Here is a 27,296-nt window from a genome sequence, read left to right as displayed (position 1 = left end):
CTTCAAGTCCACGGCGTTCAATATTAGTTTATGTTGATGAAAAAGGTCACAGTGTAGCGGCCCCAATAATTCAACCGTTCGACTTTGTGCCGTTGTTCTTGCCCTTTTTATAAACCCTGTGTTTACACCATCCAGGGCTCTTGTGTTGTGTTCTCCAGCCACATCTTTGTAGAATAATCCAGTTGTGTGTTTTGTGGATAACGCATGAGCTATAATTCAGTATGGTCTCTATGTAGGCCCTATAAGCGTAAAGATTATTGGACTGCGATATTAGCCTATCGCCCAAAGTGACATCAACCTGACTAAATAAAGTTGCTATGGGGTAATTAATAAGAGCGACCTTGGCGTCTTGAGGTATAGCCGTGTTATCAGGCCGTACGATCTTGCAGGTCACGTACAGCAACGTGTTGTTCAGATCGTAGTAGTGTTCACCGCTGGCCGCTATGTAGAATTCAAGCGGCGCGGTCTCGGATAATGCCGCCAAAGGTTGAACTTCGACGTAGAGGCTTTTCTCTACGCTGGTCTGCGTCGGTGGTACGTCAAAAAGGTCAAGTTCAGATTTTGCGCATTCCATGGATTCATTGTGTATGAAAGACATGCTTAAAAAATATCACCGACCCTTCGCTTCGGTTTCCTTTTTTTAATTAAGCCGCGTCTGCTCCGTTTTTTGTTTAAAAGGGGTCTGCACCATGTCGGAAGTCGTATTGCCCGCTTCCGTTTATTTTTAGCCGCCCCTTTCCTGGCATAGATTAAACCTGATCCATCTTGCTTCGCTTGATTTGCGTCGTGTATTTTGCTCACAACAGCCGCAGTGGCTTGTCCGATGACGTCTTTCGCGATGTTGCGTGCTGCATTCTTCACGTGGGGCTTTGCTATCGCCAGCCCTCTTCGGAAAAGCGGTACCGCTTTTCTGAACAGGCTTCGAAAAATTCCACCTAAACCGCACCCGTACATATACGCGCTGCCGTGAAAACCGGGTAATCCATTACCGGCCTGTGTTTTATAATATTGCGCGTAGAGCCCCGGGTCACCATAATTTTTAACGGCCACCATTGTCTTTAATAAAATTCGGATTTGCGGCGTCTGAAATGTAGTTTCACGTTCGCTTTCCCAAACTTGAATGACATGTTTTCGTTCTGATCATTCTTTATCTCTATGGCTATAGTGTCAAAATGCGTCTTGCACAACGGAACATAATCGGGCTTCTCATACCGTATAGTGACCATCTCGTTGTTACGGCCCTTTATTTCAACGGTGCGCAACAACGGAACATAACTATCACCGACCCTCTGATGTTCGATAATATCTGTGTACACGAAGAGCGTATATTGCCCGCCGTTGATGTCGGCGCACGGTTTTAAAAACTTAGTTTTCGGGTATAACCCCAGTATTCTCGACAATTTAGGACCGGCTGTGATGTTGTACATCGCCTTGTTGTCGATGATTATCTCTCGTTCAAGCGGATCGTACAATAGTTTTAAACCATCCAGTTTATGTCGGTCAATTTCAGCGTTGAAAGAAAACAGTAACGCCCCGATGGTTTCATAAAACCCCGGTTTAACGCAAACCCTCGTTGCTGTACCGCTCGTCCCATCCCACTTTGTTATTTTCAACACACAATCACGCACATCGATTGTATTCCAGGTGTGTGGGTATTGTATTTCTGTAAGAGCTACTTCCCAATCTCCACTTAAGTCTATAGGCCTTGCTAACTTTGTGGTATAGTCAGAAATCTTATTTTGTGGAAATGTATCGGCTGAGGCGTTACTCGGCAATGTTATGTAGAAGGGTTTGTCATCCATCTTCCTCTTTGTTTATATATCTTTTATCTCCGATGCAGCGACCCAACTGTTAAATTTTGTGGGGTATCCACGCCACTTGACTAATACGTGTTTCCTCCCTCTAACCGTCTTATTTTTTAAAATCTTCTCCACTTTGTAAATCCTATTATAGTTTTTCGGTATACTTTGAAGTTCTTCGGGGTAAAAACTACCCGTTATAGCCTCCCCGTAGAGATCCTCCAACGTGTAAAGCGGCTTAAGTCCTTTAGTGTTCACGCCGCGTATTACAAATATTTCCTCAGAAAAACTCTGTTCGTAACCTTTCTGAAATATATCCTTATATTTTGAGATACGAACGTGGTCCCCGACCGCTAAACAAGCCTTTGTTTTCTTACTTCTAAAGTAATCGCCATATATCGTCTTGAAGACATCCAGCGCATTAGAGCCATCCACCTCATTCGGCGCCCGCTTAATCGTTCTATGGTATGTGTTATTATAACTGGTAATGAACGCTTGTAAAACGTCTATATATCGGTATGTATTATTCGCCGTGAAATATCGCCACATTCGTGTTTTTAAAGTCCTATTGAAGCGTTCTATAACGGCTGCTTTCACATCATTATTGGTTGTGAAATGTTGTATACCGTATTTTTCTAACAACTTTTTTAGGACTTTGTTTAGAAACTCTTTACCATTATCGGTTTGTAGTTTCCGCGGTACGTCCCCCTGTTGGAATAATTTTTCAAAAGCCTTAGCGACAGTCGTCGCGCTCTTAGCAGTCAGACTTTCAGCCCAGGCCCTCTTACTGAATATATCGATGACGGTTAGTATATATTTTACGCCGTCGTTGTGCTTTGCCAGATCTATGAGTGATACCAAATCACATTGCCACTGTTGATTTATATCCGATACGCATATCATATTCCTTTTATAGTTTTTTCTAGCCGGTTTGTGCAATGTGTACGCGTCTTGCTCTTGTAACCATTTTCTCACATCGGATCTTTTAAATTTATTTTTCAAAGCTTTATAATATTTATCAAAGCCGCAAAAACTCCCCGGCTTTAATACGTTATAATACCTGGCTTTCAGCCGGCTGTTTTGATGATCGGCGTTGCGCGACATCCTACACAAATCAAATTTGATATAAAACAAGATCTACATTTCTACGAATTATATATCTGTTGTATACCATATTTTTCTAACAACTTTTTTAGCATTATGTTTAGAAATTCTTCCAGCTGGTTAAGATAACATTAAGCGAGCTTTATATATGTGTTATTTCACATAGTCAATATCAGTGTATGAAGTTACAGCCTCAAACCAATTATATTTTAATACGGGGGTTAATATTATTTATACCACTTTGATATCAAACGTGATACGATCATATCAAGTTTGATATCAAATTGTATAAATGGGGGCGTGGACAACCTGTATAAAAGGGGCGTGGACCTGTCAAAACCAATTAGTTTGAAGAAAAAGTGTGCCTTATCTACTTGGCGGGATCAACCAAGACATGTTCTGCTGACTTGCTGTGTGTCCTCCAATGTATATCACAGAGAGCAGCTTCACACTTCAGACAGGTTTTAAGAACAGGTACTTGAGAGTGGACACAATAAGTGCAGAACATCCCAGTTCCCTCCTCTGGAATAGAGCGTACACGTTCTGCTATATTACAGAGCTTTCTGTTTATCTCTAGTGCAGGACGATCCAGATACTCTGCTCTGCATTCTGGACAGGTAAATACTGTAGTCCCCTCCTGTGTATCCAGCAGACGATCAATACAGGCCCAGCAGAAGTTGTGTCCACATCTCAGGGTTACACGTTCTGCTATATTGCAGAGGATGTGTCATTTGGTCTACAGCATTATGGTCGACAGTCATTAGGTCGACATTGGTCTAGGTTATTAATTCGACATTGTCTAGGTCGACAGTCAAAAGGTCGACATTGAGTTTTTCACTGTTTTTTGAGCCAACATGTGCCCACACGCGGTATTTCATGCCCTACTATCCACTAGGGCAGGGGTGGGGAACCTCAGGCCCGGGAGCCGTATGCGGCCCCCATAGCCGGTTTGAGTGGCCCTCCCACCTGCCCAGCGGCTTTGCCGGGAGTCAAGTACAAGGGAATTCTCACTTGAGGTCGGTATTTCTCGCGAGATTCCTCTTAATCAACAGCAGCCGGAGACTGTCAGTCCTATTCAGCGGCAGCCGCTGGAGCGTGGGATGGCTGCAGCAGGACAATTTGTAAGAGAAATTTTTACATATGGCCCCCGAAGGATTTTTTCCCTTTACAAACGGCCCTTGGCACAAAAAAGGTTCCCCACCCCTGCACTAGGGCATGGTGGGAGAATAAAATAGTGTGCCGAGTGTAGTGAGGCACCGTGCCCGACGCATTGCAAGCGCAGCAAGTGTAGTGCACTTTAAACTGTGCACATGTTGACTGTGTTGACATTCAGGTCAAAAACCGGATGTCGACCTTTTGACTGTCGACCTAGACAATGTCGTACTAATGACCTGTCGAACTAAAGACCTGTCGAACTAACGACCTTTCGACCTATAACCATGTCCATCTTATTTGTGTCGACCATAATGCTGCAGACCAAATGATCCCAACCCGTCAATAGGAATGTTAAAGTCACCGAGGATGATAGAGGGGAGGTCATAGGCAAGAAAGTATGGTAGCCATGCAGCAAAGTTATCAAGGAAAGAGGAGCAGGGGCCACGGGGGCGGTAGATCACAGCCACAAGGAGGTGAATGGGGTAGAAGAGGCGGATAGTGTGTACCTCAAAAGGTGGAGAATGTGAGGGAGGGCTCAGGTGGGATGATGCGGAAGGTGCAGCAGAGGGAGAGGATGCCCACTTCTCCACCCTGGTGGCCATCAGGTCTGACCAAGTGGGCGAAGGAGAGGCCTCCATAGAAGAGGGCAGCAGGGGAGGTAGTGTCAGAGGAGGACAGCCAGGTTTCAGTTATGGTGAGAAGGTTAAAAAAGTGGGAGATGAAGAGGTTGTGGATATTTGGAAGCTTGTTGCAGATTGATCTAGCATCCCAGAGAGCACAGGAGAAAGGAAGGGACAGGTGAGATAGGAATTAGGTTGTGTGGGTTGTGGGTGCATGTTAGCGGTGTGGAAATTGAGAGGGGGCGAGCCCTGATAGTGAGGACTGGTATGGGACAGGAACGAGGAGCCATATTTCAATACAGAAGTTGTTCAGAGGGGCAATATAGAATGGAGTTGGTGTAGCCAACCCTAGTCCTCGAGAGTTACCAACAGTGCATGTTTTGCAGGTCTCCTCACAGAATCACAAGTGAGCTAGTTAGCTCCATATGTGTATCTTTTAAAATGTGTCAGTGATTAATGAGTGCAGCAGCTAGGCTGTCTGGAAAATGTGAACTGTTGGTAGCTCTCGAGTGCTAGGGTTGGCTAACACTGGTGTAGCCCAAGGGTAGTCAACTCCAGTCCTCGAGAGCTACCAACAGTTAACGTTTTCCATGTCTCCTCAGAGAATCACAAGTGAAGTATTTGGCACCACCTGTGGATCTTTTAAAATGTGTTGGTCAGTAATGAGTGCACCTGTGAGGTGAGCTGAAAAATGTGAACTGTTGGTAGCTCTTGAGGACTGGAGTTGGCTACCCCTGGTGTAGCCTAAAATGAGCAGTGAGAAGGTGATATAGTAGAAGGGAGAAGTGCCTACAGAAAATATTATCAGACAAGTGTATGGTGCCTTTAGAATGTTAGGGACTTATCCGATGATGTTACCTGGAAAGGGAGGAGGTGTAAACCCATAATCCTGACCAAGATTGTGAAAAGCAAAATATTTAGTGCAAAACTTATTACAAAATGTATAACTAGTATTAGGGCAGATGTAGGAAGTGTCATTATGGGGGAGAAGGGGTATCAGCAGATGTTATGTGCATGGATACCGCTTCTCCCCCATGTATGAAGCAGCCGGTGAGCGCTAAATGACAGGGGTGGTATGCGCCCCTGTCCATATCGGCACTGCTATCTAAATGATAGCAGGCCAGGGGCCATGGCTTGAACGGGCATGTGAGTGGACGCTGGGTTTGAGAGCTCTGCTAAAATCCTGCCCCAGGGACCGTGGGCGCACCATCCTTACCTCTTTGCCCTCCGGAGTCTCTCCTGCACCTCCTGTGCCGCCCGCGGCTCTCAGACGGCCTGTGGAGGCTTCGGCGGCTGCCTGGGCCCGCTGCGCTCCGTGCTCCCTCTCCTCCGGACATGGGTGCCATCTTGGATCGGCTTCTCCCTGCTCTGCAGCTCCGGCCTGGTCCTGCCCTGCTGCTGCGCCGGGGGGATACTCTCCAGATGCGCCGCCACCTTCCTCCTGCGGTGCTCTGCTCCCGACTCCTGGTGGTGAGTGGGGCTGTGAGGTTGTGGAGTGGCATGGATACACCCGCTGAGAGGCCACCATCCCTGCTGCAGCCTCACATATAGCTCTTCGAACGTGGGATGTCGGCGCCATCTTGCCTAGGAGTGGTGGCTGTTTCCCCTGAAATTCTCCGCTGATATTCTAGTTTATATATGAAAGAGTTTGGGTAGGACTTGGAATTAGTTAGTGTAGTTAGTTGGTGGGTAGGGGGAGAGGGGTAGATTATTATTATTATTATTTTTTTGGCATAATTTATCTAACATAGGAATGTTCTATTGCTGATGTAGCTTTGACTCGGTTTTAGTTAAGGGCCACTAATTTACTTCCTTTCTCTAGTCCACAATAGATAATTAGTGGGGTAGGGGTAGGTTTAATTTATGGGATCCAAGTACGCCTACATTGGGGGTGGGTTGTACAGGGTGGGGGGTTTTTGTGGTAAGTTTTTTTTTTTTTTTTATTGTTTGACACTTCAATGCCAATGTATTCTTTTGTTATTCCCCCTGATTTGGTACGTAGATATTCTCTCTACAATGTGCAATGGGTGACTTTGTGCATTATACTTAGATACATTTCTACCATATACTTCTGTTTCATTTATACTAGATATTTGGGATTGGTTTGAAATCCCAACGCCGGAATCATGACCGCCGGAATGTACATTGATATGTCTGTTTGGGTATCGGGATCTGTTGAAAATTCAATAAAAAACGACTGTATAACAATTTTTTATATATATATATATATAAAAAATTGTTATACAGTCGTTTTTTATTGAATATATATATATATATAATTGCAGGCCGATATGCAGGGTGAATGTATGAAAGTTCAGCAGCACTGACCCTGCTGCTATCTGCAGGGTGGGGAAGTCCTATCTCAACAGTAGGGACAGGGCTGTCCCTGCTGTTGGCTCTGGGCTGCGATGGAGATCTCGCGTGAGTAGCAAGACCGCGAGCATGCCCGTCAGGCTGGCCGAGAGGCTGTCTGTCTGCCCGCATGTAAACTGATGTGCTGTCTCCAGGAGGGCGGGCATCGCCGGAGATGGGAGTTTGTGCTCCCCCGCTTTGGTAGAAAAAATGTTAATACATCTTGTTGATGTCCCTTCCCGCGCTGTGTGCTATAATACATCTGCCCCATCGTTTGAATAGTGCATCTGCCTCTTTTTCCCCTCTTAGTGTGTGGCACTATTAGTCTCAGCAAGGCAGCACCACTCATTACATAGTGTGTGCAGTATAGGGCCCCTCCCTAACTCATGTGTTTATACTGCACGCCCTGCCAATTATATCAGCTGTATCTCTCCAGCCACCATATCATATTAAGAGCCTGATTCATGTTTGTGATACCCCTTTCAGATCGCAATGCCAGCTCGGGCCTGGGATCTTGATCCCGGATCCGACACTTCCACGTTAAATCCGGGTCAACTGTAATTTGACTGTCTATTGACTGTCGCTCTAGATACGGTCGACCCTTTCAACCACACCCGTTACAGCAGGTCATTGGTTTCCCGGTCCTGTGCCCACAACACATGCTGATCCCTGACAGAAGCGGGGAAGGTCTTCTCTAGGTGACCACTTTACCATAGAGATGTTTTATATCTTCATACAGAAAAACCAGGACTGTTGCACCACAACAGCTACTGAGACAATAATGCAAGATACCAGAAACATTCCGGAACCTTTATTAGTTACATCACTAACAAATAACTGAAGAACACTCATAACGTTAGAGTTACATAGAAATATTACGCTGATTGGTACAAATGACTATGAAGGATACATATTTGCCCTGTCAGGAATAGAACAGATAATGTTGGACATGACACACAACTACTGTAACACTGAATACACAACTTGCAGTGCCCACACAATTATACACCAATTCCCTGCACCAGACTCACTGTCTGTATATACATATAAACATCTGTATCCACTGCATCATTCTTTGCACTAATGTCCCACCAATCAGATTCCTCTCCCTGACTGCTCCAGGCTATCCACACATATCTGTACAGAATCCCCTTCCCATACACCTAATATAGCATGAAGGGGCTCAGTGAAGGTGGCAGTGTAGGTGTGTAAGTGTCTGATCATGTCACTCACAGAATAAAAGGACAGCTGTCCTGCCTCATAATCCACATACACCCTCACTCTATCATAGGGAATACTGCCAGGTAACTTGATCTCGTCATCATCATGTATCACTGAATACTGATCTTCGATTTTCTCCAAGCACCAAGACACGTCATTAGATCCAATTCGTGACTCCTCCCCTTCCCTGTCTATACTGGGATAACACATCCCCACATACCACATGTCTGCATTACTGACATCCACATCCCAGTAATGTCGCCCTGAGGAGAATCCCCTGGTGCTTAGTACCTGAGGATAATCCTCAAATCTCTCTGGTGTCTCTGGCTGATCTTGCATTGAAGATGTGAATACAGTTTTCAGGTCACCTGATATAAGTATATATTCATACGCTGTGTTTGCATCCAGTGATATGTCTGCTGGTGCCTGCACATAGAAGCATACATTTATTCCTGTTATCATATCAGATAATGTTTGTAATTTCCCTGAGAGGAGACCCACATCCAGATCTCCCACTTTATGGTCATGCTCATCATATCTTTCAGCCTCCTCTATATCCCCCTTCTCAATGCCCTCCTTGCTGTTCTCCTCTGTGCCTCCCTCCACCACCTTCTCCTCCTCGCTCTCTTCACTATCCTGTTTTTGGTTAATAGTCATTGGATCAGTCATACAACATGGCTCCTCTGTATCAGACAAGTCATCTGTGTCTGGTTCCTGTAAGACAGTCATTGGATCAGACATGTTACCCAGCTCCTCAATCTGACACATCTTCCTGGCAATCTCATCCTTCTTCATTTCCAGCTGCTGAATCAGATCGGAGACTGAGAGTGAAACACTCTCTTCCTGCCTAGAGATCTCATTCAGCACTCTCTTCTCTAGGTCCACCAGTTGTCTCCTGATGTCTCTAAACAGAGCAGTGACTGTCTTTTTTGAACCAGCTGCTTTTTTTGGATATTCTCTCCTGCGTTTCTGCAGACTCTGGATATTTAGATCAGTCCCTTTTCTTTTTCTGGTCAGTTTCTGCAGAAAATTTCTCAGTTTCTCCTTCTTCTTCTCAGAGGCCTCACCCAGCATCTCCACCACGTGCCCCCGATGCTCTCCAGCCAAACTGCAGGACACACAGATACAGACATTGTCCTAAGTGCAGAAATACTTCAAGATCTCTTTATGGAGGGAACATGTTCTCTTCTCCAAGGAAGTGGTGGGATCGACCAAGACATGTTCTGCTGACTTGTTGTGTGTCCTCCAATGTATATCACAGAGAGAAGCTTCACACTTCAGACAGACTTTAAGAACAGGTACTTGAGAGTGGACACAATAAAAGCAGAACATCCCAGTTCCTTCCTGTGGAATAGAGCGTACACGTTCTGCTATATTGCAGAGCTTTCTGTTTATCTCTAGTGCAGGACGATCCAGATACTCTGCTCTGCATTCTGGACAGGTAAAAACTATAGTCCCTTCCTGTGTATCCAGCAGACGATCAATACAGGCCCGGCAGAAGTTGTGTCCACATCTAAGGGTGACAGGATCTGTATAAATGTTCAGGCAGATGGAACAGTCCAGCTCCCGTCTCAGATCAGCAGACGCCATCGCTGGTAGCAGAAGAGAGAAATGAAAATTAAAGTCTACGGGTGGGATGTACTAAAGGGAAAATGCGGTAAAACTGGAGTTTTATTGCATTTTCCTATGCACCATTACCCGTCCGCCCCATCTCCGCCGGGCAGGGTATCGCCACCTTTGGGTGGCGATACCCTATAGAAGCCTATGGGCTTCTGTCACCGCCCGCAGCCCGCCATCCGCGCGAGCCCCCCTCCCGTCCTCCATCGATCTCCTCCCCCGGCAGGTGTCACAGCCGGGAGGACATCCGACTGCAGGGGGAGGAGGAGACGCCGGGGACACTGACAGCCACCGGGATGTGACGGAGACCCCCGCAAACCACATTACAGGTATCGCGGGGGTCTCAGTCACCACACTCCGATGCTAGCCACATATGTTAGTACATATGCGGTAGCATTGCAGCGGCTGGGCGGAGATGTATATTAATACATCCCGCCCCAAGACACTCAGAAATCAGAAGTCTCATAGGCGAAAGCCAATTGCCATTCCATTTTGCCTCCCTGTTCACCCAAAAGTGCTCTCTACCCTATGGGGTAGTGAACACCTTTGAGCGAGATCCTGCCACCATAAAGTGCAAGATTGGATTCCCCCCATATTCTCAAAACAGGAAGGGAGATGTACCAAGCATTGTAGAGAGATGAAGTGTAGAAGTTTCCCAAAATAACCAATCGGCTTAAGGCATTTCATACACTGTACTAGAATTGACAGAAGCGGATTGGTGGATTTGGACAACATTTCCACATTCCCTCTCTCCAAAGCTTAATATATCTCCACCTGGGTCCTTCCTTTACAAAAAACTTAATGTGTAATAGCCACTGCGGTGTATGGCGTAACATGTAATGGGCATCACGGTGTGTGGCATAACGTGTAATGGGCATTACTGTGTGTGATGTAACATGTAACTGGCATTATGGTGTGCACAAACAAGAATGATTTCACAAAAGGTAAAAAAAAACAAAAAAAAACACATAAAAGGTGGGTGAAGGGGCGGGGCAGTGTCCGGGAATCTCTCAACACAAAGGTGGTAACCCATAAAGGGACAACATATAGAAACATGTACTTTAGGGGGATTATGCAAAAGCTTCTTAACCAAATTACAGTAAAATCATTCTTCAATAATTATTTTTAATAATTAAACATTTATGGATTATATGGACCTATTTAGGAGTTTAAAAATATTGTGAAAATGACAGCTATCGTCACATTTTCGTAAAGTTATAAACGGGTAGCTGGGCTCCGATTAGATCAACTGCTAACGGAATGGATTTCTGGAAGAAGCTAAATGAGTTTGAAAGGGGATCAATGTAGGATGGCTGATCGGAGGCATGTGTGAGAGATGTATTGTGGATGTTATGAAGGTCCCTTAATCCACTGGGGCTTTTGTGATTAATATGTGTAAGAGGAGCGGTCATTGCCGGAATGCACTTCGCCCTGGAAGACCTCAGCCAACCGCAACCCATGGACCAGAGAGTGCTAACCAGGGGTTACCACATGCATACAAGTTCCAAATGGCCACTAATGTGTTGGTTTCGACAAGAACATTTTGTAGGGAGGCCATGTACTTGGATATTATGGGTGAGCAGCTGCTCTATTCACAAAGAAGAATGCAACGCCATTAAGATGGTGTAAAGAGTGCAAACACTGGATAGTGGACCAATGGCAGCGAGTGTCATGGAGTGACAAATCACTTTGAAGATCAGGAGGAGGGGTTTGATGATTACCAGAAGAGTGTACAGTATAGAATGGAGGTGGTGGGGTTACGCTGTGGGGCATAGGTCTACTAGTTCTACTGCATGGTCACATTCAGTGCTATTTTTGTACTGTGGGTGGGGCAGAAGTGGGCAGAGCTACCAAGGCAGGGCATTTTCTGTTGCATATTCTACTTTATTTATTTATTTCTTAAACATAATGCCCTCAGCAGTGCCATATATACACATTATGCCACAAGTAATGCCATATATACACATGACACCTGTAGTACCAGATGAACAATGCCCCCCCCCCCCCCCAAGCCACTGGTGCAAGTCTAAAAAAAAAAAAAACCTCAGCGGTACTGTGTGCGACCAAAAAATGGGTGTAGCCACATGGGGTGCGGCCAATGAAAATGGGGGTGTTATACACATATGCCCCCAATAGTGCCAGATACACATATGCTCCCACGGTGCCATGTATGCCCCCAAAGTGCCAGAAACACATATGCCCCCAATGTGTAAGAATTTCCCAGCAGCAGTGCAACTCACCGCTGCTGTTGGGGAGTGGACCCCCTGCTGTCTGTCTCCTCCGCCGCATCACACGTCTGTCCTTCCCCTCACTGTGTCCCTGTGACTGGACCGTCAGCCAATCAAAGTTCGCGGGCTGGCTCCTGCTTGGCTGCCAGCCCGTGAGCTCTGATTGACTGATGGCCCAGTCACAAGGACACAGTGTGCTCTCCTCCCATTCCCTCAAAAGGGAATCGGCAGCCGTCACTTCGCCCGGCAGAGGAGACAGACAGCAGGGCAGGTTGCAGAGGTCCCAGAAGCCGTTACTGATGATGTCATTTTGAAAAGAGCTTCAGTATTGTTGTTCCGGGGCTTTCTGGCCCACAAATATCCCTGGTCACATTACCTCTAAGTAGTATAGAGATGTTCTCTATAACTCTGTGCTCCCTACATTGCGGTAGTTCTACGACAATGCCACCTTTAATGTTTCCATGGTGACGCTGGACTCATATACAGAAAATGCAGTAACTCGCAAAGAACTGGCCAGCTCAGAATCCAGATTTTAACCCCACTGTGGGGTCGATCCTATTTGGTGCGGATGATTCGCGAGTGCGAATCATCACGACACTGGGCGTACTATACAGCGGGCTGAATTCGCTTAAAAGTGCTCGTACCTCCATCGGGTTATAAGCAATTGTAAGCGAATTCGGCCCAGCGAAGAGTGTGAGATCGGGCTGAATCAATCGGGTGCCGTTGCCGACATTTACACACATGAAAATGGCACCAGAATGGCACCTCGCACCCTTCGGACCTAATAGGATCGACCCATGAGTTTGAATTAAAGAGACAGGTGCGTTCTAGGCCGACTCGACCTTCTTCAATGTCACAGTTAGCAGCTGTACTAAAAGACAAAACGGCAAAACCTACCACCGGATGTTGTCCAGGAACTTGTAGGCCGTGTGCAAAGAAGGGAGTCTGCAGTGGTGGCTGCACCTGGAGGACCTGCAAAATACATTCATCTATTTACCTTCAATGTCCAATAATTTTGTCTACACAGTGGCCCTCATTCTGGTCTGTGCGATCCCCCGTGTGTTCGCACGGTTGAGCAATGTTGAGCATCTGCGCATGTGCAGACACTTGGTGCGAGCGGGCATGGTGAACTGCCAGTTGGCTGTCCTGTTCGCACACGGTGCTATTTTACCTTGTGATGTGGCTCCCATGTACATCTTATCGCAAGGTACAAAAAGTATGTGCAGCAGGTACTGTTATCATACCAACATGATCCATGCCAGGAGGGGCACAATGCTCTGCTCCTGGGCTTCCCTCGGAATGTTTGATTGACATCACCAGGTGGATGCGGATCGTACTGTCGACAGCACTTAGGGCAACAGTCATTAGGTTGACATGTGTCTAGGTCGACATGGTTTTTTTTTTACTGATTTTTTTTTTTACCTGAATGTCGACATGGACACAGTTGGAAGTCAACCGCAGCCGCTCACTACGCTAGCGATGCTTTGGGCACACTATTTTATTCTCCAACCACGCCCTAGTGCAGGGCTGGGCAACACCGGCCCTCCAGATGTAGATGAACTACACATCCCAGCATGCCTTGCATCAGTTTCAGCATGGCCACATAGCCAAACTAATGCAAAGCATCCTGGGATGTGTAGTTCACTAACATCTGGAGGGCCGGTGTTGCCCAGCCCTGCCCTAGTGGATGGTAGGGCATGAAAAACGGCCTATCGGCACATGTCGGCTCAAAAACAGTACAAATAACCATGTTGACCTTCCGACCTAACTATGTGTCCATACCCCCCCCCAACATTTCCTTCTCCAGTAGGGACACATTGCTCTGCTCCTGCACTTCCCTCCTAATGTATGATTGCCATCACCTGTGTTAAAGCACCTTTCTTATCAATTAACCTGTTCAACACAGACGGCGGTAATCCTACATTAAGAATAAAGTGCAGGAGCAGAGCATTGTGTCCCTCCAGGAGAGGGTCATGTTGGGAGGTATGTGTGTCGACCTAAGTGCTGTCGACAATACAACCGTATCCCCACGCAGGTGATGGTAATCATACATTTAGATGGAAGTCCAGAAACAGAGCATTGTGTCCCTCCTGGAGAGGGTCATGTTGGGGGTATGCTTTTGAGATCTAGTCCAAAATGCACGTATGGGCATCAATAGTGCTTAGTATTAGCAGTAAGGTCATGAGTTTAAGTCCTTGGTCTATCGTTGACAAGTTTGTATGTTATCCCTGTGTTTGTGTCGGTTTCCATTGGGCACTACAGTTACCTCAGGGTTGCCTACCTGACCCTCTCCATGAGGTAGAAAATACTCTGTTCCTGGTAATGTATGATTACCAGCACCTGTGGTGAAACACCTTTCTTATAAGTTACCTAGCTCCCCACAGGTGATGGCAATCATACATTACCAGGGAAGACCAGGAACAGAGCATTTTCTCCCTCATGGAGAGGGTCAGGTAGGAAACCCTGAGGAGGCTCCCACATTGCAGAGTACACACCAAACCCACCCCCAGATTACTTCTGTCCCTGTTTTCTTTAACCTTTGGTGCAAGTGACCTCCATAAATTAAGACACCTACCTGTACTTTTGTTACATATTATTTATATGGCACCCTCAGATTACAGGGAACTCCTCCCCCTAATCACCGCTCTCATGTGACCCCTGTTCCCCAAGTCACCCCACTTATTTCTGTAAGCCAGCACCAGTCTCCCTGACCTCCATGAGCCAATTCTCCCACCTGCTTCTCCATTCCTGCTTCCACCATTAGTCTGACATTACACCAGTATGCTCTTACCTGGACAGCTGCTCAGTACTCTGCAGTGCTCTATCTGGCAGCACCAATCAGTGTGCAGTGGTTGTATCTGATTTATCCAATCATATCATGTGTTCCTGATCACTGGGAACTTGGAAGAGCTGACTCTCCCTGGGTCCTAGCTCCCGCTTTGTTCTACCCTGGCAGTGAATGCAGTTACAGCAGTTTCCTAAATTACAGTCCAGGTTTTAAGGATATCGATGCATGAGTCCAGATGATTGAATCAAATTGACCAAGGTACTAATTATGTCACCTGTTCGTAGCACTGAGTGAGCCAGGACTGCAAAGGCCGCGGGAAGAAGGAATCCACTGATGACATTAGCTGCCCTCCCTCTCGACGGCCAGGGTACATAAGCATTTTCTGGCCGTTCCAAATGCCCGCAGGGAACGTGGGACGCGTTAAGAAACCAAAAGGCCGGTTTCACACACTCCGGCTCCTGCCGGACGGTGAAATCCCGCACGGCCAGGGAGCCGTGCCGCACACAGTAGTTTATCATGGAGGGGATGGCCACAGCCCGGCAGCCGTCCCTTCCAGTGGCGGGATCCAGCTGCAGCCGTGCGGCCGGGCCGTGACCGTCCAGTGTGAATGGACACAAACAGGAGCCGGAGTGTGTGAAACCGGCCAAAGGCTTCTATGCGGTTATTGCGACTAGAGCTGGCATAACTCCCCGTGGTGAAGCCTCGCAGGGGGTCTTTATTGCATATCAAAATAAGAGGGTTTTCACTGTATTTCCAGTTTAGTACATCCAGTGTGTGGTACTATAAGTCTCAGCAAGGCAGCACCACACATTACATAGGGAGTGCAGTATAGGGCCTCTCCCTATATCTCCTGTGTGTATCCTGCTTCCCCTGCATCTCTCCAGCCACCATATAACAGTAAGGGCCTGATTCATGTTTGTGATACCCCTTTCAGATCACAGTGCCGGGTCGGACCTGGGATCTTGATCTCTGGTCCAACCCAGAACCAACCCGGGTCCAATGCTTTCACATTAAAGCCAGGTCCACCCATTATAAAATGGGCGACCCTGGTTGTAAACTTTGGTGCTCTTACACCACACCTCAGTCTGGGTCATCACTTCGTTAAACCAGTAATTACCCGGGTCCAAGGTGCGATGTGAAAGGGGTGTACAGAAAGCAAAAACATAAAGTAACTCTGTGTCTGGAAGAAACCATGCTGCCCTGCAGGGGGAGCAAGTACATTTATATTTGTTCTGTGCAGGGTAAATACTGGCTAGTTTTGCATGCAGCGCAGAAATGTTAGACAGCTTTATCTCTCTGCACAACACACCTTCCCCACCTGCAGTGCATCATGGGTTTTGCCCAGTTGCTTGCTAACAAACATGAATCAGGCCCATAAGTCTCATACACACTATTCAGATCTGATATACAATTTTTTCTGAAAATGGACAAAACCATGTGCACTGCAGGTGGGGCAGATGTAACATGTGATGCAGGCACATGGCAGCAAGGATGGTAACGTCCCATTCCAATGCAGCCTATTTACTCCTATATACTCCAGTCTCACTTTATTTCAGTCTGTTACCAGGGGATACGGATTATAGGTCAACAGTCAATATTTCCACAGTAATTTGACTGTTGTCCTAGATACTGTAGACCAGGGCTGGGCAACACCGGCCCTCCAGATGTTGATGAACTACACATCCCAGCATGCCTTGCATCAGTTTCAGCATGGCCATATAGCAAAACTAATGCAAAGCATCCTGGGATGTGTAGTTCATTAACATCTGGAGGGCCGGTGTTGCCCAGCCCTGCTGTAGACCCTTTGAGCCACACCCGTTACCAGCATGTCATTGGTTCCCCGGTCCTGTGCCCACAACACATGCCGATCCCTGACAGAAGTGGGGTAGGTCTTCTCTAGGTGACCGCTTTACCATAGAGATGTTTTATGTCTTCATACAGAAAAACCAGGACTGTCGCACCACAACAGCTACTAAGACAATAATGCAAGATACCAGAAACATTCCGGAACCTTTATTAGTTACATCACTAACAAATAACTGAAGAACACTAATTTATTAACTGAAGAATACTCATAAAAGTTACATAGAAATATTACGCTGATTGGTACAAATTACTTTATGAAAGATATATATTTGCCCTGTCAGGAATAGAACAACAGATAACGTTAGACATGACACACAGATGCTGAAACACTGAATACACAACTTGCAGTGCCCACACAATTACAGTATACACCAATTCCCTGCACCATCATTGTCTGTATAAATATACATAAAAACTTCTGTATCCACTACATCATTCTAGTGTTCCACCAATCAGATTCCTCTCCCTGACTGCTCCAGGCTATCCACACAAAAAAATGTACATAATCCCCTTCCCATACACCTAATACAGCATACAGGGGCTCAGTAAAGGTGGCAGTGTAGGTGTGTAAGTGTCTGATCGGGATGCGGTCATCTATTAGAATGAACTTAGGTCTACAGTCATTAGGTCGACCCCACTAGGTCGACTGGCAGGAAGGTCGACCTGACTTAAGGTCGACATGGGCCAAGGTCGACATGACTTAAGGTCGAATTTGCATAAAGGTCGACATGAGGAAGGTCGACTGGTCATAAGGTAGACATGGGTTTTTCACTGTTTTTTGAGCCGACATGTGCCGACAGGCGGTATTTCATGCCCTACCATCCACTAGGGCGTGGTGGGAGAATAAAATAGTGTGCCGAGCGCAGCGAGGCACCGTGCCCGAAGCATTGCGAGCGAAGCGAGCGATGCGAGGGTCCGATTCTCATTGCCAACTGTGTCCGTGTCGACATTCGGATAAAAAAACAGTGAAAAACCCATGTCGACCTTATGACCACAGGGATGGGGGGAGTGAAAAGATTCACTCAGTAGCGCTGGCTGTTACACTGGGGGATTTCAAGATAGCATCCAATATTTCAAATTTAAAAGATTTGGGTATAGCTGCTGCCACCTTCTCAGAGGGATTGTGTTTCCTCTGTGTAACAAGACAAGACAAGGTGTGTGGAGACTGGTTCCCCACTAGATGGCGCTGCTGCACTCAAAATAAATTTTATCACAATAAATCTTCAATAAGAAATTGCTTTTTGTATATATTTTTGTTTAATAGAAAAAGAAGCAAACCATGGTATACATTTTAAAAAAGATATTAATGCGCATTTTCACAAAGATATCATAACACTCAAATAGGACAAACTAGACATACAACATATAACATATAAAATTATTTAGACACGGGCTGGCTATGAGGCTTATATTTGCATGTAATTACTTAATGAGACAATGAGCTTTTAAGCAAATAGTTACCAGTCCACATGGAATGTCCTTTTCAATATACTGGGTGGTAACAAGGAAACCAGGTCCTATATCTGAGCCAGAGACCGTTGTTGAATCTCCACAGTGGGTGTCCACTCCGTTACTTTGGAGGAATAAGGCTCAAGCTCCAGGCGCTGGTCCCATAAACGATAGTGTCCCAGATCCCCAATGGGATATTTGTAATCCAAATGTATTTTGTGGTGGCTGGTACAGAATAGGGCTCAAGCAGGCTCCAGAACGCGTTTCTCCGCCTTCAATATACTCGGCGGCTTCCTCAGCTGGATGCCCTGTCCCTCTCCTCGCCGGATTTTTATAGTGTTATCTTTCGCGGGCTTCCGCGACTTCCGCATTTTGCGGGTCAAGCCTCCTTTTCAAGTTCTTATGTTGCGGCGGCCATTTTGCCTTGCACTTCCGCTGTTTGTGGCTCAAGCCTCTCTTTCGTTAGCGGTGGCCATCTTTATTTAGCTATATACATCAAGCCTTGCTCTCATTCACGGTGGCCATCTTTAATACAGCTTTATATGTCAGCCCTGCGTTCTCCCACTTGGGTTAGATCTCATCTGCTGTGTGTGTGTCTCTGTCCGAATGGGAGAGTGGGAAACAGGGATAGTATCCTAGCTGTTTCTCCGTCCCCAGAAGATAGGTGGATCCTTCCTCTTATCCATGTCCTCTTGTTAGTATATCTCCCCTCCATCTCCCCATTTCTCTCCTTCTCCCTTCCCCCCCCCCCCCCCCTCCCCCCCAAAACAGCCTTCCCCTGGGTCAATGTTTAATCTGGGATATTGATCTACATTCAGTCTCAAATATATAAATAACTTGATAGGATAGAATTGTCTGTGTAAAGTGATTTTTATATTTACTAATGAACGGGGTCCCTTAGAAGCATCCGGAAGAACGTATAAATATTTCAAAAATATAAAATAAAGAAATGAAGAAGTTTTCTAAAAATGATATATGATAGAGAAGTTTTTGAGATAATATATATGAACTAGTACATTTAGATAACATATATGAAATGTTATGATTATCATTAGTATTAGTTTTATTATTTTTATTATACTTAATTATATATATATATATATATATTTTAACTTATTCATTTTTTATTTTTATTTTTATATTTATATTTATTTTTATATTTATTTTTATTTTTATTTTTATTATTTGTTTATTTTTATTCATTTTGTGAACACTATAAATGAATTAGATGTTTATTATTATTATTATTTTTATCATTAGTTCACATGTGCGTCTCAGCATAAATTCAAATACAATTAAAATCCAGATGATAGTGTTATAGTGCACATGAGAACGCTCAAGGGTTAATTCGATTGTTTTATGTTATGTGGTATTGTTTAGACACGGAGCTGGTATGTGGTTATAAGACAATGAGCAAGCAAATATTTGGGCTGAGCGGCTTATAATGAGATATAAGAGGCTTAATAAATATATGAATAATAAAAACTGCATGTTATTGACTCTTATTAGAAGGATGGACTCTATGTGAAGAACCCACCAGAAAAATGGCTGCCGCTATATTACGGATCCCAAAAAATGGCTGCTGGGTTGTGATGAGCGGACGGAAATAAAGATGGCCGCGATCGGATTCATAAAACAAATAAAAGGAGGTATGGCTGCCGTAGTTGAATATGAATGTGAGGCCTGACACGCAGAGGGCGGAAATCATAAGTACAAGAACGCAGGGCTGACATATAAAGCTGTATTAAAGATGGCCACCGTGAATGAGAGCGAGGCTTGATGTATATAGCTAAATAAAGATGGCCACCGCTAACGAAAGAGAGGCTTGAGCCACAAACAGCGGAAGTGCAAGGCAAAATGGCCGCCGCAACATAAGAACTTGAAAAGGAGGCTTGACCCGCAAAATGCGGAAGTCGCGGAAGCCCGCGAAAGATAACACTATAAAAATCCAGCGAGGAGAGGGACAGGGCATCCAGCTGAGGAAGCCGCCGAGTATATTGAAGGCGGAGAAACGCGTTCTGGAGCCTGCTTGAGCCCTATTCTGTACCAGCCACCACAAAATACATTTGGATTACAAATATCCCATTGGGGATCTGGGACACTATCGTTTATGGGACCAGCGCCTGGAGCTTGAGCCTTATTCCTCCAAAGTAACGGAGTGGACACCCACTGTGGAGATTCAACAACGGTCTCTGGCTCAGATATAGGACCTGGTTTCCTTGTTACCACCCAGTATATTGAAAAGGACATTCCATGTGGACTGGTAACTATTTGCTTAAAAGCTCATTGTCTCATTAAGTAATTACATGCAAATATAAGCCTCATAGCCAGCCCGTGTCTAAATAATTTTATATGTTATATGTTGTATGTCTAGTTTGTCCTATTTGAGTGTTATGATATCTTTGTGAAAATGCGCATTAATATCTTTTTTAAAATGTATACCATGGTTTGCTTCTTTTTCTATTAAACAAAAATATATACAAAAAGCAATTTCTTATTGAAGATTTATTGTGATAAAATTTATTTTGAGTGCAGCAGCGCCATCTAGTGGGGAACCAGTCTGACCTTATGACCAGTCGACCTTCCTCATGTCGACCTTTATGCAAATTCGACCTTAAGTCATGTCGACCTTGGCCCATGTCGACCTTATGTCAGGTCGACCTTCCTGCCAGTCGACCTAGTGGGGTCGACCTAATGACTGTAGACCTAAATGCAGTCTGACGAATGATCCCATTCCGTCTGATCAGGTCACACACAGAATAAAAGGACAGCTGTCCTGCCTCATAATCCAGATACACCCTCACTCTATCATAGGGAATACTGCCAGGTAATAGGATCATCTCACTGTCATATACCACTGAATACTCATGATAAGTCCTATCCACGCACCAAGATGTGTTATTATATCCAATTAGTGACTCATCCCCTCTCCTGTCTATACTGGGATAACACCCCCCCACACACCAGGTGTCTGACTTACTGACATCCACATCCAAGTAATGTCGCCCTGAGGAAAATCCCCTGGTGCTTAACACCTGAGGCTCATCCTGGAATCTCTCTGGTGTCTCTGGCTTTTTCTGTTTTATTAAAGACCTGGCTGCAGTTTTCATGTCACCTGATATAATTATATGGTACTTGTTTCCTAGCACGGCCACAACGATCATGATCGTGGGCATCGTGAGGAAAAATCGTGGGCATCGCGGCCATCGCAAGCACTAAAAAATCGGGTGCGATGGCCGCGACGCGATGCCCGCGATTTCCCCATAGGGAACAATGTTAAATGCCTCAATTTAGCCACGATGCCCCCGATTTCCCATAGGAAACAATGTTAAATGGGTCAATTTACCCAAATCATCATAGGGAACAATGTTAAATGGGCCATAAACCCCCCAAAACACCCCTGAACAGAGAAATGTCCCCCCAAAAGTACTTTACGCCACCCCGCGATCAACGCGAACCCGAAGCGTGGCGAGCGCAGCGAGCCCGCGAGGGGCGGTGGTACGCGTCCTCCAACCTTTTCATACCCCCACTATCCACGCCGGCGTGGAGTTGAGAATAGAATAGTGTGGCGAGCGCAGCGAGCCACCGAGCCCGAAGCGTGGCGAGCCCCGCGAGGGGACGTGGATACCTGTGAAGCCCGCGAAGGGACGCGTTTACCTGTGAAGGTATCCGCGTCCGCTCGCCACGCTTCGGGCTCGGTGGCTCGCTGCGCTCGCCACACTATTCTATTCTCAACTCCACGCCGACGTGGATAGTGGGGGTATGAAAAGGTCGGAGGACGCGTACCGCCGCCGCTCGCCACGCTTCGGGTTCGCGTTGATCGTGGGGTGGCGTAAAGTACTTTTGGGGGGACATTTCACTGTTCTGGGGTGTTTTTGGGGCTTTCTGGCCCATTTACCATTGTTCCCTATGATGATTTGGTGAAATTGAGGTATTTAACATTGTTCCCTATGACAAATCGGGGGCATCGCGGGTACATTGAGCCATTTAACATTGTTTCCTATGGGGAAATCGTGGGCATCGCGTCTGGACCATTTAAGCCTTTTTTAGCCACATACGACGCGACCGACGCGATTTTGACTTTTTTCAATGCATTTCAATGGGAAAATCGGGGGCATCGCGTCGGTCGCGTCGTATACCACTAATAATGACACCCGATGCCCGCGATTGTGGCCGTGCTAGGAAACAAGTACCAATTATATTTTTACCCGCTGTGTGATATGTGATATGTCTGCTGGTGTCTGCACATAGAAACATACATTTATTCCTGTTATTATGCAAGAAAAGAATGGTAGACTGCGCTCATTGATGACAGAATGAGGAATATAAAAATATTTTAATTATACAAATAGCATGCTATAATAAACATAAAAAACAAGGTACACAGTAATAAGGTACACAATATAAAAAATGGGGGAAGGGGGAATGACAGGGATGTTGAAAATAGCTGCGTCCACTTGTTAAAGTGATATCACCTGATATTGAGTCCACAGTCCAATGGATAACCGTTTAAATTGAGGAGCAGATGGAAAAACTGGCCGTGGCGGTACTCGGATGTTGTTATTCTTCTTCCAATTATAATAGGGGGTAGCGATCCTCCCAATTTGGATAGGAAGTAGTAGTTGAGTGTCCGCTGTAGAACCCTGGGTGGATATTAGATAGGCGGCTTGCCTTCAAGAGGTGAGTGCCTCACTCCAGGTTGGTGTGGCCGGTGATGGTATACAAGTAGAAATCTCCAAACGGTTTTCAGTGGAAATAGGTGGCAGTGGAGGGCAGCGTTTTGTGGTGGGCAGTTAGGAGCCTGGGCCAACGCGTTTCACTGCACAGAGCAGCTTTTTCAAGTGGAAATTTATTCCTGTTATTATATCAGATAATGTTTGTAAATCCCTGAGATAAGGCCTACATCCAGGTCTCCTACTTGGCCATGCTCAGCCTCCTCTAAATCCCCCTTCTCAATGCCCTCCTTCTCGTTGTTCTCCTCTATGTCTCCCTCCACCACCATCTCCTCCTCTCTCTCTTCACTAGCCTGTTTTTGGACAATAGTGATTGGATCAGTCATGGAACATGGCTCCTCTGTATCAGACAAGTCACCAGTGTCTGGTTCCTGTAAGACAGTCACTGGGTCAGACATGTTACCCAGCTCCTCAATCTGACACATCTTCCTGGCAATCTCATCCTTCTTCATTTCCAGCTGCTGAATCAGATCGGAGACTGAGAGTGAAGCACTCTTTTCCTGCTTAGAGATCTCATTCAGCACTCTCTTCTCTAGGACCTTCAGCTGTCTCCTGATGTCTCTAAACAGGGCAGTAATTGTCTCTGTTGAACCAGCTGCTTTTTTCTGAGCTTCACCCCTGCATTTCTGCAGACTCTGGATACTTTTCTCAGTCTCGTCTCTATTTGTGGTCAGTTTCTGCAGAACATTTCTCAGTTTCTCCTTCTTCTTCTCAGAGGCCTCACCCAGCATCTCCACCATGTGCCCCTGATGCTCTCCAGCCAAACTGCAGGACACACAGATACAGACATTGTCCTCAGTGCAGAAATACTTCAAGATCTCTTTATGGAGGGAACATGTTCTCTTCTCCAAGGAAGTGGTGGGATCAACCAAGACATGTTCTGCTGACTTGTGTGTCCTCCAATGTATATCACAGAGAGAAGCTTTACACTTCAGACAGGTTTTAAGAACAGGTACTTGAGAGTGGACACAATAAGTGCAGAACATCCCAGTTCCCTCCTCTGGAATAGAGCGTACACGTTCTGCTATATTGCAGAGCTTTCTGTTTATCTCTAGTGCAGGACGATCCAGATACTCTGCTCTGCATTCTGGACAGGTAAATACTGTAGTCCTCTCCTGTGTATCCAGCACATGATCAATACAGGCCCGGCAGAAGTTGTGTCCACATCTCAGGGTTACAGGATCTGTATAAATGTTCAGGCAGATAGAACAGTCCAGCTCCTGTCTCAGATCAGCAGACGCCATAGCTGGTAGCAGAAGAGAGAAATGAAAGTGAAAGTTTCTGACTCTCAGATATCAGTGGGCTGGACTCATATTCTCCACACAGGGTGGGGCTGAGCTTATATTTCAGCTAGGGATGGCCATCGTTGCAATTGCCTTCGATGGATGCCATCGATGGCAATTCTGCAACTGGCCATCTATAATGCTAAACTATGCAATGGCTGACCATCGATATTTTTACATATTGATGGTCAGCCATTGTGTTTGATTGCTTGCCCAGTGGGCCAATCAAAACACAGGGGCGGGGCTTCGGGGGTGTCGGGGGGCGAAGCTATGCTCTGTGTCCCGGCACTTTGAAAAAAAAAAAAGCAAAACATCGTTTTGCTGTTCCATCGATGGTGGAAAACCATCTGGTTCTCCCCCATCGATGGCAAAAGTATTCGACATCGGGCATGAACCATCAATGATTTTGAATCATCGATGCTCGATGGCCATCCCTAATTTCAGCTAATACTCATAGGTACAAGACAGTATTATGGACACAGCTAATCCATAAAGGAACAACATGCTAAAATATATTTGTTTGTTGGGAGGCTTGCCACCTAGCATCAGCACTGTAGGTTAGGTGCAAGCCTCCCAACAGAAAGTAGGGGCAAACACAGGATTTTTGTGAGGGGGTTACCTCCCACAATCCAAAAATATACTGGTAGGCCAATTGGTTCTCAACAAGCACTGCAGAATATGTGTGCACTATATAAAACACTGGTAATAAATAAATAATACTCCGAAAACAACTGAGATGACAGCCAGTGTGGTGCCGTCAAGAGAATTCTGTATGGTAGCAGTGGTGTAGTTAGGTGCCATGGCGCCCGGAGCAAGGGCATGTTTTGCGCCCCCCCTCCCCCCCAATATGTCATAGGTGAGGCTCCTGCGCAGTGAAAAGTTGGCACAGACCAACATTATACCACACACCGTAAAGCCCATTGCACATTTTAGTGAACTTTGTAATTCCAATTACACATAAGCCCACACATGATGCCCATGACATACTATATAACACTCCGCAATGCCCATGACATACTATATAACACTCCGCAATGCCCATGACATACTATATAACACACCGCAATGCCCATGACATACTATATAACACTACGCAATGCCCATGACATACTATATAACACACCGCAATGCCCATGACATACTAGATAACACTCTGCAATGCCCATGACATACTATATAACACTCCGCAATGCCCATGACATACTATATAACACTCCGCAATGCCCATGACATACTATATAACACTCCGCAATGCCCATGACATACTATATAACACTCCGCAATGCCCATGACATACTATATAACACACCGCAATGCCCATGACATACTATATAACACACCGCAATGCCCATGACATACTATATAACACTCCGCAATGCCCATGACATACTAGATAACACTCCGCAATGCCCATGACATACTATATAACACACCGCAATGCCCATGACATACTAGATAACACTCCGCAATGCCCATGACATACTATATAACACACCGCAATGCCCATGACATACTAGATAACACTCCGCAATGCCCATGACATACTATATAACACACCGCAATGCCCATGACATACTATATAACACTACGTAATGCCCATGACATACTATATAACACTCCGCAATGCCCATGACATACTATATAACACTCCGCAATGCCCATGACATACTATAAAACACTCCGCAATGCCCATGACATACTATATAACACTCCGCAATGCCCATGACATACTATATAACACTCTGCAATGCCCATGACATACTATATAACACTCTGCAATGCCCATGACATACTATATAACACTCCGCAATGCCCATTGCATACTATATAACACTCCGCAATGCCCATTACACATTTGACACATAAGTGCCACTTACCTAGATGCTCAATGCCAGGGGCTTCATGCTCAATGCCAAGGGGCTTCATGCTCGATGCCAAGGGGGACTGAATTTGCTCGTTGCCCAGGGGTGCAGAACTGTGCAGCAGCCCGCTCCCGGCCGCTGTGCAGCAAGGTGGGAGGATGGGTGCAGCAGGGTAGTAGAGTCTGTGGGTGGGTGCAGCAGGCTGGGAGGGTTGGTTGGTGCCGCAGGGTGAGTGGGTGCAGCAGGGTGGGATGGTTGGTGGGTGCAGCAGGGTGGGTGGGTGTGTGCTTGCAGCAGGGTGGGTGGGTTAGTGCAGCAGGGTGGGTGGGTGCAGCAGGGTGGGCGGGTTGGTGCCGCAGGGTGGGTGGGTGCAGCAGGGTGGGACGGTTGGTGGGTGGGTGCAGCAGGGTGGGTGTGTGTGTGCTTGCAGCAGGGTGGGTGGGTTTGTGCAGCAGGGTGGGTGGGTGTCTGCTTGCAGCAGGATGGGTGAGTTTGTGCAGCAGGGTGGGTGGTTGCAGCAGGGTGGGTGGGTGGGTTTGTGCAGCATTTGGGTTTGTGCAGCAGGGTGGGTGGGTGGCTGCTTGCAGCAGGGTGAGTGGGTTTGTGCAGCAGGGTGGGTTTGTGCAGCTGGGTGGGTGTTTGGTTGCAGCAGGGTGGGTGGGTTTGTGCAGCAGGGTGGGTGGGTGCGCGGGTGATGCAGGGTGGATGCAGCAGGGTGGGAGGGTGCACCTTACCTCACCCCTCCCCCTGCTGTGCTGTGCTGCGTCGCGTCCACCCCTCCCTCCCCTCCTCCTGGCTCCCCGCTGTGTCCGGGAGAGAGACGCGCACTGCTGCTATGTAAAATTCATATCTCCCGCTGGACCGCTAGCCAATAGGCGCTCGCGGTCCAGCAGCCACCAGTTGATTGGCTTTTGGACCGCAAGCGCCCATTGGCTAGCGGTCCAGCGTGCGGGAGACGTGTTGTGAATTTTACATAGCCGCCACAGCAGCACGTCTCTCGCGGGGAAGCGGGCGGGCGAGCTGGCAGTGCCGGCACAGCTCCGGCGCCAGGCTAGCTTCCTGCGCCCGGAGCGTGTGCTCCGCCGGCTCCGGGCTCGCTACGCCTCTGTATGGTAGATGTAAATTGGCGACTCTCACATGCTCCAAATGATGGGGTGTTCCTGGTATGCAGTGGTTAGTGCCTACCAAACGTTGTCCATGAAAGGACAACTGATGATAG

The 27,296-nt window shown here is 46.4% G+C and overlaps 1 pseudogene; it reads right to left on the bottom strand.

The window, feature by feature from the left end:
• Positions 1-7,910: 7,910 nt before the first annotated feature.
• LOC146027152 (E3 ubiquitin-protein ligase TRIM39-like) lies at positions 7,911-9,841 on the bottom strand (annotated as a pseudogene).
• Between the last annotated feature and the right edge of the window lie 17,455 nt (positions 9,842-27,296).

The sequence above is a fragment of the Crinia signifera genome, chromosome 8, assembly GCF_055691185.1.
Source record: "Crinia signifera chromosome 8, ASM5569118v1, whole genome shotgun sequence".
In the NCBI taxonomy this organism is placed as follows: Eukaryota; Metazoa; Chordata; class Amphibia; order Anura; family Myobatrachidae; genus Crinia; species Crinia signifera.
Note: the sequence above shows the minus strand (reverse complement) of the source record. Positions and strands in the feature narration are given on the sequence as shown.